General features: G+C 39.4%; 1 pseudogene; it reads left to right on the forward strand.

The window, feature by feature from the left end:
- The first annotated feature begins 9366 nt into the window (after nt 1-9366).
- Nucleotides 9367-13070, forward strand: LOC129475463 (RNA-binding motif protein, X-linked 2-like; annotated as a pseudogene).
- The last annotated feature ends 677 nt before the right edge of the window (nt 13071-13747 follow it).

A 13747-nucleotide genomic window follows, 5' to 3' on the forward strand; every position in this document is an offset into this window, starting at 1 on the left:
GAAATATCTAGAAGAAAGTGTAAAAGAAAATATTTGTGACTGGGAGCGGTGGCTCATGTCCGTAATCCCAGCACTTTGGGAGGCTGAGGCGGGTGGATCACCTGAGGTCAGGAGTTTGAAACCAGCCTGGCCAACATGGCGAAACCCAGTCTCTACTAAAAAATACAAAACATTAGCCAAGCGCAGTGGTGGGTGCCTGTAATCCCAGCTACTCGGGAGGCTGAGGCAGGAGAATCGCTTGAACCCAGAAGGTGGAGGTTGCAGTGAGTCGAGATCGCACCATTGCACTCCAGCCTGGGCAACAGAGAGAGCCTCCGTCTCAAAAATAAAAAAATAAAAAATAAAAATAAAGAAATTTGTGACTTTAGGATAAGCAAAAGTTTTGTACACAGAACACAATAAACACAAACATTAAAAAACGATACATTTGATGTCAAAATTAAAAATGTTTGCCATTTGAAAGATACGGTCAAGAAAATGGGAAAGGAAGTCTTGGACTGGATCAACTATTTACAGCACTTATATCAAAGTACTTGTATCCTCAACATATAAATCCCGCTTACAATTCATTAACAAGAAAACGACCAGTACAAATCGACAAAAGATTTGAACCAAGACTTCACAAAAGAATAAAAGGAATGATGTGACCACAACTGAATTGAAAAGGGACATTGTCTGGGCTCCATAACATGCTGCTAGTTATGCTGTCCGTCGAGGGCATGAGCAGGGAGAGAGGGTGGCCCAGTTTCTTACCCCCATCTTTTACCATACATTTCTCCATTTTATCCTTTACTTTTGCTTCTCCTTATTCCATTTTTCCATGATGAAAAGGCTATGGAGGGCTCAAGCCCAGTGGCCTTTGTCCCAAAGTCATACAGCTAGTCCCAGGCAGAACCAGAAGCCAATGCTAGTCTTCTGGTTCCGTGGATGCGGGCTCCTTCACTGGACCATGCAAACTGACCGATGACAGTGTGAAATGGGGTGCCTTGGACCTAGTCGGATTTCTTTCTTCCCACTTTCAGATCAAAGTTGTATGCTACTTTGAAACTGGAAACACAACTGAAGCAGAACCACATTTACATTTGAGATTTGTTTTCAAAGCAGATGTACAGTGTCATTTGCTGAGATCTCGTAGGTGTTTCTATTCCACCTTGAGCAGCAGAATTATACCTCAGCAGGTTGAACAAAGCTGGGTAATCACCATTGGCTTTTGGCTTCCAGAATCAAAGTCTACCTTTATATCACCGTAATACAACTATGCTCTCAAGTTGATGCTCCCGGCGACTTGAAAAGTTTTCTGAAAGTTCTTCCCCTTATCAGTCTGAAAAACAAACTGTGTTTCCCGGGAACTGTCTGGAATCATCTGCCACTAACTAGCTGTGTGACCTTGGGCAGTCACATCCCTCTCTGGGCTTTGGTTTCCTTATGAGTAAAACTGGGGATTAAACTAGTTGATCTCTGAGGGCTTTGACATTTTCTGCATTCTCCAGTTCCACAATTCTAAGTCAGCCTTAATACTGAAATGCTGCCAACATATATTTAGATGTTTTTTTGCTGTTAATTTGCAGTCTCTGGGATTCCTCTGCCTTGTTTATAGCTCTCTCAGAGCTGCCTTGCTGGTTTGAGTTTAAGATGCTATGTCTCATGCATAATTTGCCTGCTTACAATTTTGTTGTTCCCTAAGGATGGTGTCATATTTGAAAGGTGAAGGTGAGAGTATTCGTTACAGCAACAGAGCCACAGAGCCATCCCTTCCTGACACTAAAGTCATGTGTTTCTCTAGTTCCTCATCCTCTGCCCCTCTTCCACTTTGTTTCATTGCTACATTTGGGATTCATGATTACATCTGCAATAGCAGGCACAGATGTTTTTCTCACTCAATTGTATGGTTAATGGTAAAATGAATTTTTCCAGCAGATGCTCGCATGTGGGTGCGATCTTTTTCTCTCCTGACATATTTTCTACACAAACAGCAGATTGTGTGTCTGGTGTGCCTTGAGCCTAGCAAGAGAAGAATTCAAGCTGAATAACACTGGGCTGATTTTCAAGCTCCTAAAAAAATAATGCGGCCATTAAGTTTGACAAACTCTTCATAGCACTCCTGCAGCTCCAATCCAGACCTGCATCTCCAGCCTTTGCCAGTTGTACTTGAGAAGGCTGAGAGCAAGCATGTATCCTCAAAAGGGCCACGATATGAAGAGAAAACAATATCAATTTTAGAAGAGCTGGACTCAATTACTCTGTTACTTTGGATTCTGAAACCCAAAGCATGTAATTTAACCTCTATTTCCTCATCTATGAGGCGAAGGGGTAATACAAAGCTGGTGAGGATCATTGAGATAATTGCAAAGTAGCTGAGGTCCCTGCTTAAATCTAATCCATTTCCACTACTGAGTAAAAATGGCTCATTGGAGCTGATTGGCCAGAAGTCCATTTGCATGAGGGAGTGAGAAGCCTCCAGGTAATGAGGCAGAACTGTGGGAAGATTAGGAGCTTGGTGTGGGGTTTCTCAACTTTGGCACTACTTAAATTTTTGAAATGATTATATCAAATATACATATACACATACATAAACATATACGTGGCCGGAATAAAAAATTAAGAAATAAATTGAAAACAAATTTCCAAAAGCTGAAGAAAAAGATATTTCGAGCCAGATAATCATTTCATGTGGACCCCTGTCCTGTGCACTGTAGAATGCTTAACAGCAGGCCTGGCCTCTACCCACTAGATGGCAGTAGTTCATCCCTCCACTTGTGCCAAATAAAAATGTCTCCAGATATTGCCAAATGTGCCTAGGGACGGTAGAGTGTGAGGGATAGCCTCCAATTGACAAGTACTACCTTAGAAGCACTGAGTGTTGGCTTTACATTTTAGTTCTACTACTTATCCAAGGTCGTGCAGCTAGTAACCATTTGTGCCTCAAGATATTCATCTGGAAAATGAGAATCCTAGCTAAATTGTAGAAAGGATGGTTGAGAGGACGAAAGTGATGGGTGGATACAAACTTTGATACTCCCTCCTTACTACCATCGGGCGTTTGCTTATTCCTTTGCCCTTGTTTAAAATACACTGTTTCTCACACCCCATCTTTCTGTCTAGTTAACTTCAACTCATTCTTTAGATCTCAGCTCAAGCATCATTTTCACAAGGGAGCCTTCCTTGATCCCTCAGACTGTATCAGAGTCCAAGACCCTCATAGCACTTGTTTATATTATACACTATAACACTCAGGTGACCGTTTCAATTACGTTTGTTGGGCTACTGGACTGTAAGCTTTATGAGGAGACGTGCTATTTCTGTCTGGCTCACTGTTGTATTGTCAGAGGTCAGGACAGAGCCTGGAAAAGAAAAGCCGGCACTGAAAACTTGTTGAAGGAAAGGAGGAGGGAAGAAATGAAGAACTGAACACAAAGTTGCAAATATCATTATAATTAATTCCCCTAAGGAAGGGATCTAGACTGCTAACCTTAGGCAAGTGAAAGAAATATAGTGGCATCTAGGGAATGGTTTTGAGGACAGTCTGTCAGTGAAAACTCTCTTTAGCCTAGTCCCCATGGACTTTGTGGGATTCGGTGGGCCCAATACATGGCACTGTTCTTTTTACCTGAGTTTGCAATTAACCGAGTCAGACAGATGGAGATCAACACTAGCATCTTTATTACTAAAAACAGCTGGGTTTGGAGAATATGTTTCAGCTGTGCATGAAAAAGTGAACCTCCTAATTCTACATCCCACAATTAGCTAGACTTACCTAGTCATAAGCACCACTGAACAAATGTGGTACATCGCCTCCAATGAAGACCTGCACCTGAGAAACTCATGGTGTGCAGAACTAAGACTATGTGCTGCCTCACTGTAGGCTTATCCTAAAAAGAGAAGTAGCATGTATTGAACTAAATGAAGACTTGCCTCCTCCTGTGGAGAAAGGCTGTGCGTATTGCTCTAGCATAGGTTCCTCTGTTTAGGAACGTGATGCCAAGGGAAAGGATGTTGTTCTACCCCGACCACTGCCAACAGACTTATGCCTGGGTCCAAAGAAAATAGAGAATTGTGAGCAAAATATCTGACATAGATATTTCACTAAATAACCTGTAATATGTTGAGACCCAAGATGATTTGCTCTGGGGCTTTGATTATGGTACCAAAATATAAGGAGATGATCACCCCCATTTTGTCACAGAACTCTGCTGGTTACTAGGGGCTGGGATATGGGGGAAATAGGGAGGTATTAGTCAAAAGGTACAGAGTTTCAGTTATGCAGAATGAGTCAGTTCTGGAAATCTAATGTAGATCATGGTGACTATAATCAATAATACTATATTGTATACTTAAAATTAGCTAAGAAAATACATCTTAAATCTTCTCACCACAAAAAAAAAAGGTAACTATGTGAGGTGATGGACATGCTAATTAACTTGACTATGGTAATCATTTCGCAATATATACATTTATAAAAACATGTTTCATACCTTACATTTATATAATTTTTATTTGCCAATTATACCTCAATAAAGCTGGAAGAAATAAATATTGGATTTTCAAAAAGAAAGTAAATCTTATTTTATCACTACTCTTTTCGACACCTTCTAGTGACTGTCCACTGTATACAGAGTAAAAATTACGCTCTTTAGCCTAGCCTACAAGGTCAAAAATTATCTGGTCTCCTGCCACTTCTCTGAACTCATCTCTTATCAATCACTTCCACCCTTGATCACTTTGCTCTTCTCTGTTCTTAGAACATCTCAAGTTTATTCTTCTGGAAGAACTGTTCTTTCTGTCTGGAAAGCTCTTCATATTGATCTTTCCATGGCTGGCTCCCTCTGGTCATTCAGGTTTTGTTTTATGTGTCACTTCCACAGAGTGGCCTTCCAGATCACCCTAGCTTTTAAAGCCTTTTCCTCCCAATTACTTTTATCATACAGCCCTCTGTATTTTATTCATGACACTTACCAATATCTAAAATTATTTTTTATTTTGTTTGTTTCTAGAACACAGTCTTCTTGAAGGCAAAGACTTTATCTTTTTTGTTTGCTGATGTTTCTCCAATGCCTACAGGAGTGCCTGGCTCATAATAATAGGCATTTCAGTAAATGTGTGGCTTGAATGAAGAAATCGAAAACAAGTTGCAGCTTTTGAAGAAGTCCCTATGGGGAGGTTTTTGTTTTTCTGAAATAGGCTGAAAAAACCTTTAAGTAGATGTTGTTAGTAGAAGGTCTAGGCTAGGGAATTCCCAATACTGTGTAAACTTTACATCTGTATTATTCACTGTTGTGTGTCCTATGTTCTTGAAATAGTGCCTGGCTTATCGTAGGTGCTCAGTAAAGATTTGTTGCATACATGAATGGTGCCTGACACAAAGTGTGAACTGAAAATATTTGGAGAAAAAAATTAGAAATTAAGACATGCCACAGATACCTGGGTGACTGGTTTACATCTTTCCCCTTCCCATGTTCAAATTACTCCCCTCAGTCAAGAATATTAGCTTATTTATTCAAATATATTATATTTATTGAAGACTTAATTTGTACAAGTGACATTGTAATATGACCAATTATCCAAATTAACTTACTGAAAGCATTACTAAACAGAGCTTCTTTAATAGTTGAGTTCATCTTATATATTTGTCAGCTGGGGAGTAAGAAAGTTGGTGGAAGATCAGGATCATACTATACCATGCAGTGTATGCAGTAACAATGTTACAGACTGAACAATATTTTTGTCTACCCTTAATGCTCATGTCAACTGTTGGGAATTTAAGGAAATGCTTCTATGAAGTTCCATGTATTTTAAGAAATTTCACAAGAGGATTAACTGTGTTGGTCAAAGTGGTTTTCTCACGTGCAAGTCTCATAGCATTATTTGGATGGCTGCTTTTTGGATAAAAATTTAAATGTCAATTATCTTGGCTCGGAAAGACAACTGATTTCAATTGTTTTCGGACAATGAAGAGCTTTGCAATGTCAAGGACACTGAGGGGTGCTATAATGAGCCTCCATGCACATATATCCATTTAACCTAATGAGGTAAATTCCTACAAGTGCAATAGCTGCATCAAAGTTTATGCATTCCTAAAATGTTCATACTCATTGCCAAATTACTTTCCCAAATGGTTAGAGCAAAACTATATTCCCGCCAAATATCTGTGCAATATTGCTGTTGTCTCGTTTCTCTTCTAGAAGTAGATATCCTCACATTTTCTTAACCTTCTAAATTTTGCATATAATTTTCAAAATATTATATCCTTTTGATAATTCAATATTTCCTTGACAATTATTGAGGTTGCACATATTTTCATATATTATTATTTTAATTATGCAAATAGTGTGTTTACATTCTTTGCCCATTTTAAATTTTATTAATCATATTTTGTATAATAAATTACTAATTATCGATTTGAAGGATTTTGTTGTGTATTAGAGATGTCAATATTTTATCTCTTATATTTTAAAAATGTATTCTCCTGGGTTTTGTCATTTTAGTGTATTTGTAGAACATTTTGATGTATAGATTTTAATATTTACATGATTAAAGTGATCAAGTTTATATTTTATCCCTTCTTGATTTGTTATCCTGATAGGATATGTATACTCAGACTGAATTTACAAAATATTATCCTATATTTCCTCGTATGATATCCATTTCACCTCATTTCATTTTTTAAACTATGTGATTCCATTTATATTAAGTTCAGATAATCATTCAAAATATTTACAAATAAGAACCTAAATTTGTTTTTTCCAAGTGTGTATTCAATGGACCCAATTACAGTAAATAATCCTTCATTCCCTCACCTCTCTGATACATTCATTTTAATATAGTTCATCCCTCTGTATACTTGGAAGTATTTCTTACTCTTTTTTCTATTCCACTAATTCATTTGTCTATTCTTTTGTCAATAGCATGCTCCTTTGATTACAGTGGCTTTAAAATGTAGTTTGCTATCTGACAGGTCAATTCCCTTCACAGTACTCTTTTTAAAAAATATCTGGGTGCTTCTTGTACATTTCTTCTGTCATCTAACTTTAAATTTATTTGTTATGTTGCAAAAAAAAATCCACTTGGATTTTGATTGAAACATTAATATATTAACTAATGCTATAGCTGAGAATTGGCACTGTCAACTATCAGTAAATAAATCATAGCTTTTTAACCTTAGATTGCTATTCAAGTGGTAAACCAACTTGATTGCAATTCAAAATATGCAATTCATTATGTCTAATTCTGTGATTTGCTGCTCATGTGCTTTTTCTATCTATGGCCTTCAACATTTCATTAAAGATCAGCATTCACATGTATGTCTTGTGCTTCAGTGTCAACTGTTCTGGAGGGCACTTGCCTTACACCTAGAGGTGACCCCCAGAGCTCTCAAATATGATTTTCATAAAAACCAAATAGTCTCATTTTATCTCATGTCACATTAAACATATTCTATATTTGAAAATTCAATCCAAACAATAGAAAATTAATTTATATTTTGGAATACATTACATCTTTATAGTATTTTCTTCCTTCCAAGGACAATGCTATGTCTGTTCATTTATTCAGGTATGGCTTCAATATGTTCTTTTAAAATTTTTCATTATAAAATGTATTTCTTGGCCGGGCGTGGTGGCTCATGCCTGTAATCCCAGCACTTTGGGAGGCCAAGGCAGGCAAATCACTTGAGGTCAGGCATTTGAGATCAGCCTGGCCAACATGGTGAAACCCAGTCTCTACTAAAAATACAAAACTTAGCTGAGCATGGTGGCACACACCTGTAGTCCCAGCTACTCGGGAGGCTGAGGCAGGAGAATCACTTGAACCCAGGAGGCAGATGTTGCAGTGAGCCAAGATCGTGCCACTACACTCCAGCCTGGGTGACAGAGCAAGACTCTGTCTCAAAAAAAAAAAAAAAAAACTGTATTTCTTGTTATTTTATCGTTTTTGTGGAAATTGGAAGTGTGATTTCCTTTTCTTTCTATTTCAAATTCTAATTGTATATTGTCAATATAAAACAAAACGAATCTTTTTTCTAGTCAACTTACTAAATTTTATCACCCTGACAGCTAATTTACTGGGTTACTTTGTGTTTTTCTAGGTATAAAATAATAATATTCTCAAATAATATTATTTTGTCCCACATTCAAAAATGTATACCGCCTGCCTCGGCCTCCCAAAGTGCTGGGATTACAGGAGTTTGAGACCAGACTGGCCAACATGGTGAAAGCCCGTCTCTACTAAAAAATACAAAAATTAGCCAAGCATGGTGGCAGGTGCCTGTAATCCCAGCTACTTGGGAGGCTGAGGCAGGAGAATCGCTCGAACCTGGGAGGTGGAGGTTCCAGTGAGCTGAGATTGTGCCACTGCACTCCAGCCTGGGCAACAGAGCGAGACTCCCTCTCAAAAAAAAAATAATGTATACCACATATTTAATTTTTCTATCTCATTGCATTAGCTATTGCAAGTAATAATTACAGAGAGAGAAAAATATTTCATATACTAATGCTTAACAGTTATGCAGAAAACCTGAACACTGTGCAGTCATTAACAATGAAATTTTGAAGAATATTTAATGACATGGGAAATGTTACTCATGTATTAAGTGAAAAAAGAGATTTGTTTTTGGATATCAATTTTAAAACACACACACACACACACACACAGCCATATACATCATTCTCAGTGGAAGAAAAGGCTGGGTGAATACACAGCAATACACAAGCTATTATCACTGGATGATAGAATGTTCCCCTTTTTAATATTTTTAGGTATTTTTCAAATTTCCATGATAAGCCCATATAATTCTTATGATCAGAATAAATGCTTTTATTGCAGTATATAGAGATTTGTAGGGGAAGTGCTGCCAGACAGTGAGAGGGATCTCCTTAGTTGGTCTATAGTGTCTACCCATTACGTTCCAAAATATTAACTGCAAAGAGTTTTTTCATATAATGGCAGTTGCTCAATCTTCTGTCTTTATATTTCTATGACTCTAGTCGCTATCTTCGCAGATTTGTGGAATGCTGGCACTGCAACTCTCTAGTGCAAACTGGCTCTGGTAATGCTGTCTGCAAAATACATTTTCTGGAAAATATATTTGCAGTATGGCTACCCTGTTGGATATAAGTAGGGAAAAGGAACAATTTCTGCTGAGTTCTGTCCAAAATACTCTTCCCTGTTACTTAGAGTCCCTATGCCCCCTCACCCCATAGATACTTTTCTGTTTTCCCAACCATCAGTTATCTCCTTAACTGACACAGTTACAGTTAAAACTTGTCCCCTTGCAGGTTTGCTGGTGTTTTACTGTATTTCACACAGGTTATAAAAGTGATTGTTCTGATACCTGAACATTGAATGTGAGCCCGCAGAGATGAACCCTTTAAGATGAAGCTAATCAACTATCTGAATGAGTGAGAGGTCCAGCTTGGGGTGGCCGATAAGGTGTCCTGGCCTTCCGAGTACAAGGACAGCGCCTGGATCTTCCTGGGAGGGCTTCCTTATGAACTGACTGAAGGGGACATCATCTGTGTGTTCTCACAATATGGGAGATTGTTAACATCAATCTCATGCGGCACAAGAAGACTGGGAAATCCAAAGGATTCTGTTTTCTCTGCTATGAAGGCCAGAGGAGAACAATTCTGGCCATTGACAATTTTAATGGGATCAAGATCAAAGGAAGAACTATCCGAGTGGATCATGTGTCTAACTATCGGACTCCTAAGGACTGAGAAGAAATAGATAACGTGGCCGGGCGCGGTGGCTCACGCTTGTAATCCCAGCACTTTGGGAGGCCGAGGCGGGCGGATCACGAGGTCAGGAGATCGAGACCACGGTGAAACCCCGTCTCTACTAAAAATACAAAAAATTAGCCGGGCGTGCTGGCGGGCGCCTGTAGTCCCAGCTACTCGGAGAGGCTGAGGCAGGAGAATGGCGTGAACCCGGGAGGCGGAGCTTGCAGTGAGCCGAGATTGCGCCACTGCACTCTAGCCTGGGCGACAGAGTGAGACTCCATCTCAAAAAAAAAAAAAAAAAAAGAAATAGATAACGTGACCAAAGAGCTCCAGGAGAAGGGCTGTGGGGCTCGTACCCCCTCACCAAGTTTGTCTGAGAGCTCTGAAAATAAAAAACCAACAAAAAAAACACAAAAATGACAAAAAGGAAAAAAAAAGAAAGAAAAAGAGAAAACTGACCGGGAGGTACAGGCAGAGCAACCATCCTCCTTCATCACCAAGAAGCAAGACGGTGAAAGAAAAGGATGACCCTGGCCCTGAGAAGCACAGCAGCAAGAACTCAGAGAGAGCTCAGAAGTCAGAGCCCAGGGAGGGGCCAAAGCTCCCCAAGGCCAGGACTGCCTACTCTGGTGGAGCAGAGGATCTAGAGAGGGACCTGAAGAAAGAGAAACCCAAGCACGAGCACAAGTCCTCAAGCAGGAGGGAGGCAAGAGAAGAAAAGACCAGGAATAGGGACACAGGGCGGAGCTCAGACACACATTCTAGCCAGTACAATGGGCGTTCTGAAGGGCGTAGTCACAGAAGTAAAAGTAGGAGCCGAATTTCTTTAAGTTCTTTGTAGATTCTGGGTATTAGCCTTTCGTCAGATGGATAGACTGCAAAAATTTTCTCCCATTCTGTAGGGTGCCTGTTCACTCTGATGACAGTTTCCTTTGCTGTGCAGAAGCTTTTTAGTGTAATTAGATCCCATTTGTCAATTTTTGCTTTTGTTGCCATTGCTTTTGCTTTTAGTCAAGAAGTCTTTGCCCATACCTATGTCCTGAATGGTATTGCCTAGGTTTTCTTCTAGGGTTTTTATGATTTTAGGTCTTCCGTTTAAATTTTTAATCCATCTTGAGTTAATTTTTGTATAAGGTGTAAGGAAGGCGGCCGGGCGCGGTGGCTCAAGCCTGTAATCCCAGCACTTTGGGAGGCCGAGGCGGGCGGATCACGAGGTCAGGAGATCGAGACCATCCTGGCTAACACAGTGAAACCCCATCTCTACTAAAAATACAAAAAATTAGCCGGACGTGTTGGCAGGCGCCTGTAGTCCCAGCTACTCGGGAGGCTGAGGCAGGAGAATGGCATGAACCCGGGAGGCGGAGCTTGCAGTGAGCCGAGATCGCGCCATTGCACTCCCGCCTGGGAGACAGAGCAAGACTCCGTCTCAAAAAAAAAAAAAAAAAAAAAAGGTGTAAGGAAGGGATCCAGTTTCAGTTTGCTGCATATGGCTAGCCAGTTTTCCCAACACCATTTATTAAATAGGGAATCTTTTCCCCATTGCTCTTTTTTGTCAGGTTTGTCAAAGATCAGATGGTTGTAAGTGTGTGGTGTTATTTCTGAGGCCTCTGTTGTGTTCCATTGGTCTATATATCTGTTTTGGTACCAGTACTATGCTATTTTGGTTACTGTAGCCTTGTAGTATAGTTTGAAGTCAGGTAGTATGATGCCTCCAGCTTTGTTCTTTTTGCTTAGGATTCTCTTGGCTATACGAGCACTTTTTTGGTTCCATATGAAATTTAAAGTAGTTTTTCTAATTTTGTAAAGAAAGTCAGTGGTGACTTGATGGGGATAGCACTGAATCTATAAATTACTTTCGGCAGTATGGCCATTTTCACAATGTTGATTCTTCCTATCCATGAGCATGGAATATTTTTCCACTTGTTTGTACCCTCTCTTATTTCCTTGAGCAGTGGTTTGTAGTTCTCCTTGAAGAGGTCCTTAACATCCTTGCAATTTGTATTCCTAGGTATTTTATTCTCTTTATAGCAACTGCTAATGGGAATTCACTCATGATTTGGCTCACTGTTTGACTATTATTGGTGCATAGGAATGCCTGTGATTTTTGCACATTGATTTTGTATCCTGAGACTTTGCTGAAGTTGCTTATCAGCTTAAGGAGATTTTGGGCTGAGATGATGGGGTTTTCTAAATATACAATCATGTCATCTGCAAACAGAGGCACTTTGACTTCCTCTCTTCCTATTTGAATACTTTTATTTCTTTCTCTTGCCTGATTGCCCTGGCCAAAACTTCCAATACAGTGTTGAATAGGAGTGGTGAGAGAGGGCATCCTTGTCTTGTGCTGGTTTTCAAAGGCAATGCTTCCAGTTTTTGCCCACTCAGTAAGCAAATTTACAAGAAAAAAACAACCCCATCAAAACGTGGGGGGAAGGATACGAACAGACACTTCTAAAAAGAAAACATTAATGCAGTCAACAAACATATGAAAAAAAGCTCATCATCACTGGTCATTAGACAAATGCAAATCAAAACCACAATGAGATATCATCTCATGGCAGTTTGAATGGAGATCATTAAAAAGTCAGGAAACAACAGATGCTAGAGAGAATGTGGAGAAATAGGAACACTTTTACACTGTTGGTGGGAGTGTAAATTAGTTCAACCATTGTGGAAGACAGTGTGGCAATTCCTCAAGGATCTGGAACCAGAAATACCATGTGACTGAGCAATCCCATTACTGGGTATATACCCAAAGGACTATAAATCATTCTACTATAAAAACACATGCACATGTATGTTTATTGCAGCACTGTTCACAATAGCAAAGATGTGGAACCAACCCAAATGGCCATCAATGATAGACTGGATAAAGAAAATGTGGCACATATACACCATGGAATACTATGCAGCCATAAAAAAGGATGAGTTCATGTCCTTTGCATGGACATGGATGAAGCTGGAAACCATCATTCTCAGCAAACTAACACGAACAGAAAACCAAACACCACATGTTCTCACTCACAAGTGGGAGTTGAACAATGAGAACACATGGACACAGGGAGGGGAACATCACACACTGGGGCCTGTCGGGGGGTAGGGGGCTAGGGGAGGGATAGTATTAGGAGAAATACCTAATGTAGATGACAGGTCGATGGGTGCAGCAAACCACCATGGCACATGTATACCTATGTAACAAACCCACACATTCTACACATGTACCTCAGAACTTAAAGTATAATAATTTTTTTTTTAAAAAAAGACATAGGAGCTGAGATAAATCCCATAGGCATAAAAGGGCCCTGGCACTCCCGGGAGCGGGAGTCTTCGAATCCCAGTGACAGTAGGCATCACTGAAGACTGTTCAGCTGCTCAGCAGATTTGGAAATAATTATTTTTTTTTAATGCAGTCAAATTTAGTTGGGTTGTTACTATTTTTGTATCTAAAACTTCTGGGGCTGTGCTTTTAATCCCTTGAGTATTAGAATCATTGAGAGGGCTGCAGTTTCAACAGCTAGATATCCTGGATATTTTTCACAGCATTCATTGTCCCTGTACCAGAATATGTGTCCTGAATTTTGGTTCATAAATATGGCTCTTGAGCCCATAGACCCCAGTTGAAGAAGGAATTTTCAGGAAATACCAGATAATTCTATAATTCTAAAGGGAAAATACCAGATAATTCTATAATTCTAGTCTTTGTTTTCGATGTTTAGACCCCAGCATAATGGGACCTTTCCAGTTACTAGGTTTGGACAGCTTAATGTGAATGAATGGAGTAGGATTTTTAAGATCAACCAGCCCCATGCCCAAACCCTACTGTTTAAAAAAATTGTTAATGTCTTTTCTTTTTCATTACAACTTTTTTGTTTGGAAAAAAAAAGTAATTGTAACTTTTGTACTCCAGTGGAATTAAAGAACTTTCAGTGTCGTCTTTAATACCCTTTGTCTATTCTTACTACAGAGATTTTATTTAGGGAAGATGTTCACCTGAATTTACTTTTAGTTATGAGTCAGCCAATCTAAGCCACAGA

The sequence above is a fragment of the Symphalangus syndactylus genome, chromosome X (assembly GCF_028878055.3).
Source record: "Symphalangus syndactylus isolate Jambi chromosome X, NHGRI_mSymSyn1-v2.1_pri, whole genome shotgun sequence".
Classification (NCBI taxonomy): Eukaryota; Metazoa; Chordata; class Mammalia; order Primates; family Hylobatidae; genus Symphalangus; species Symphalangus syndactylus.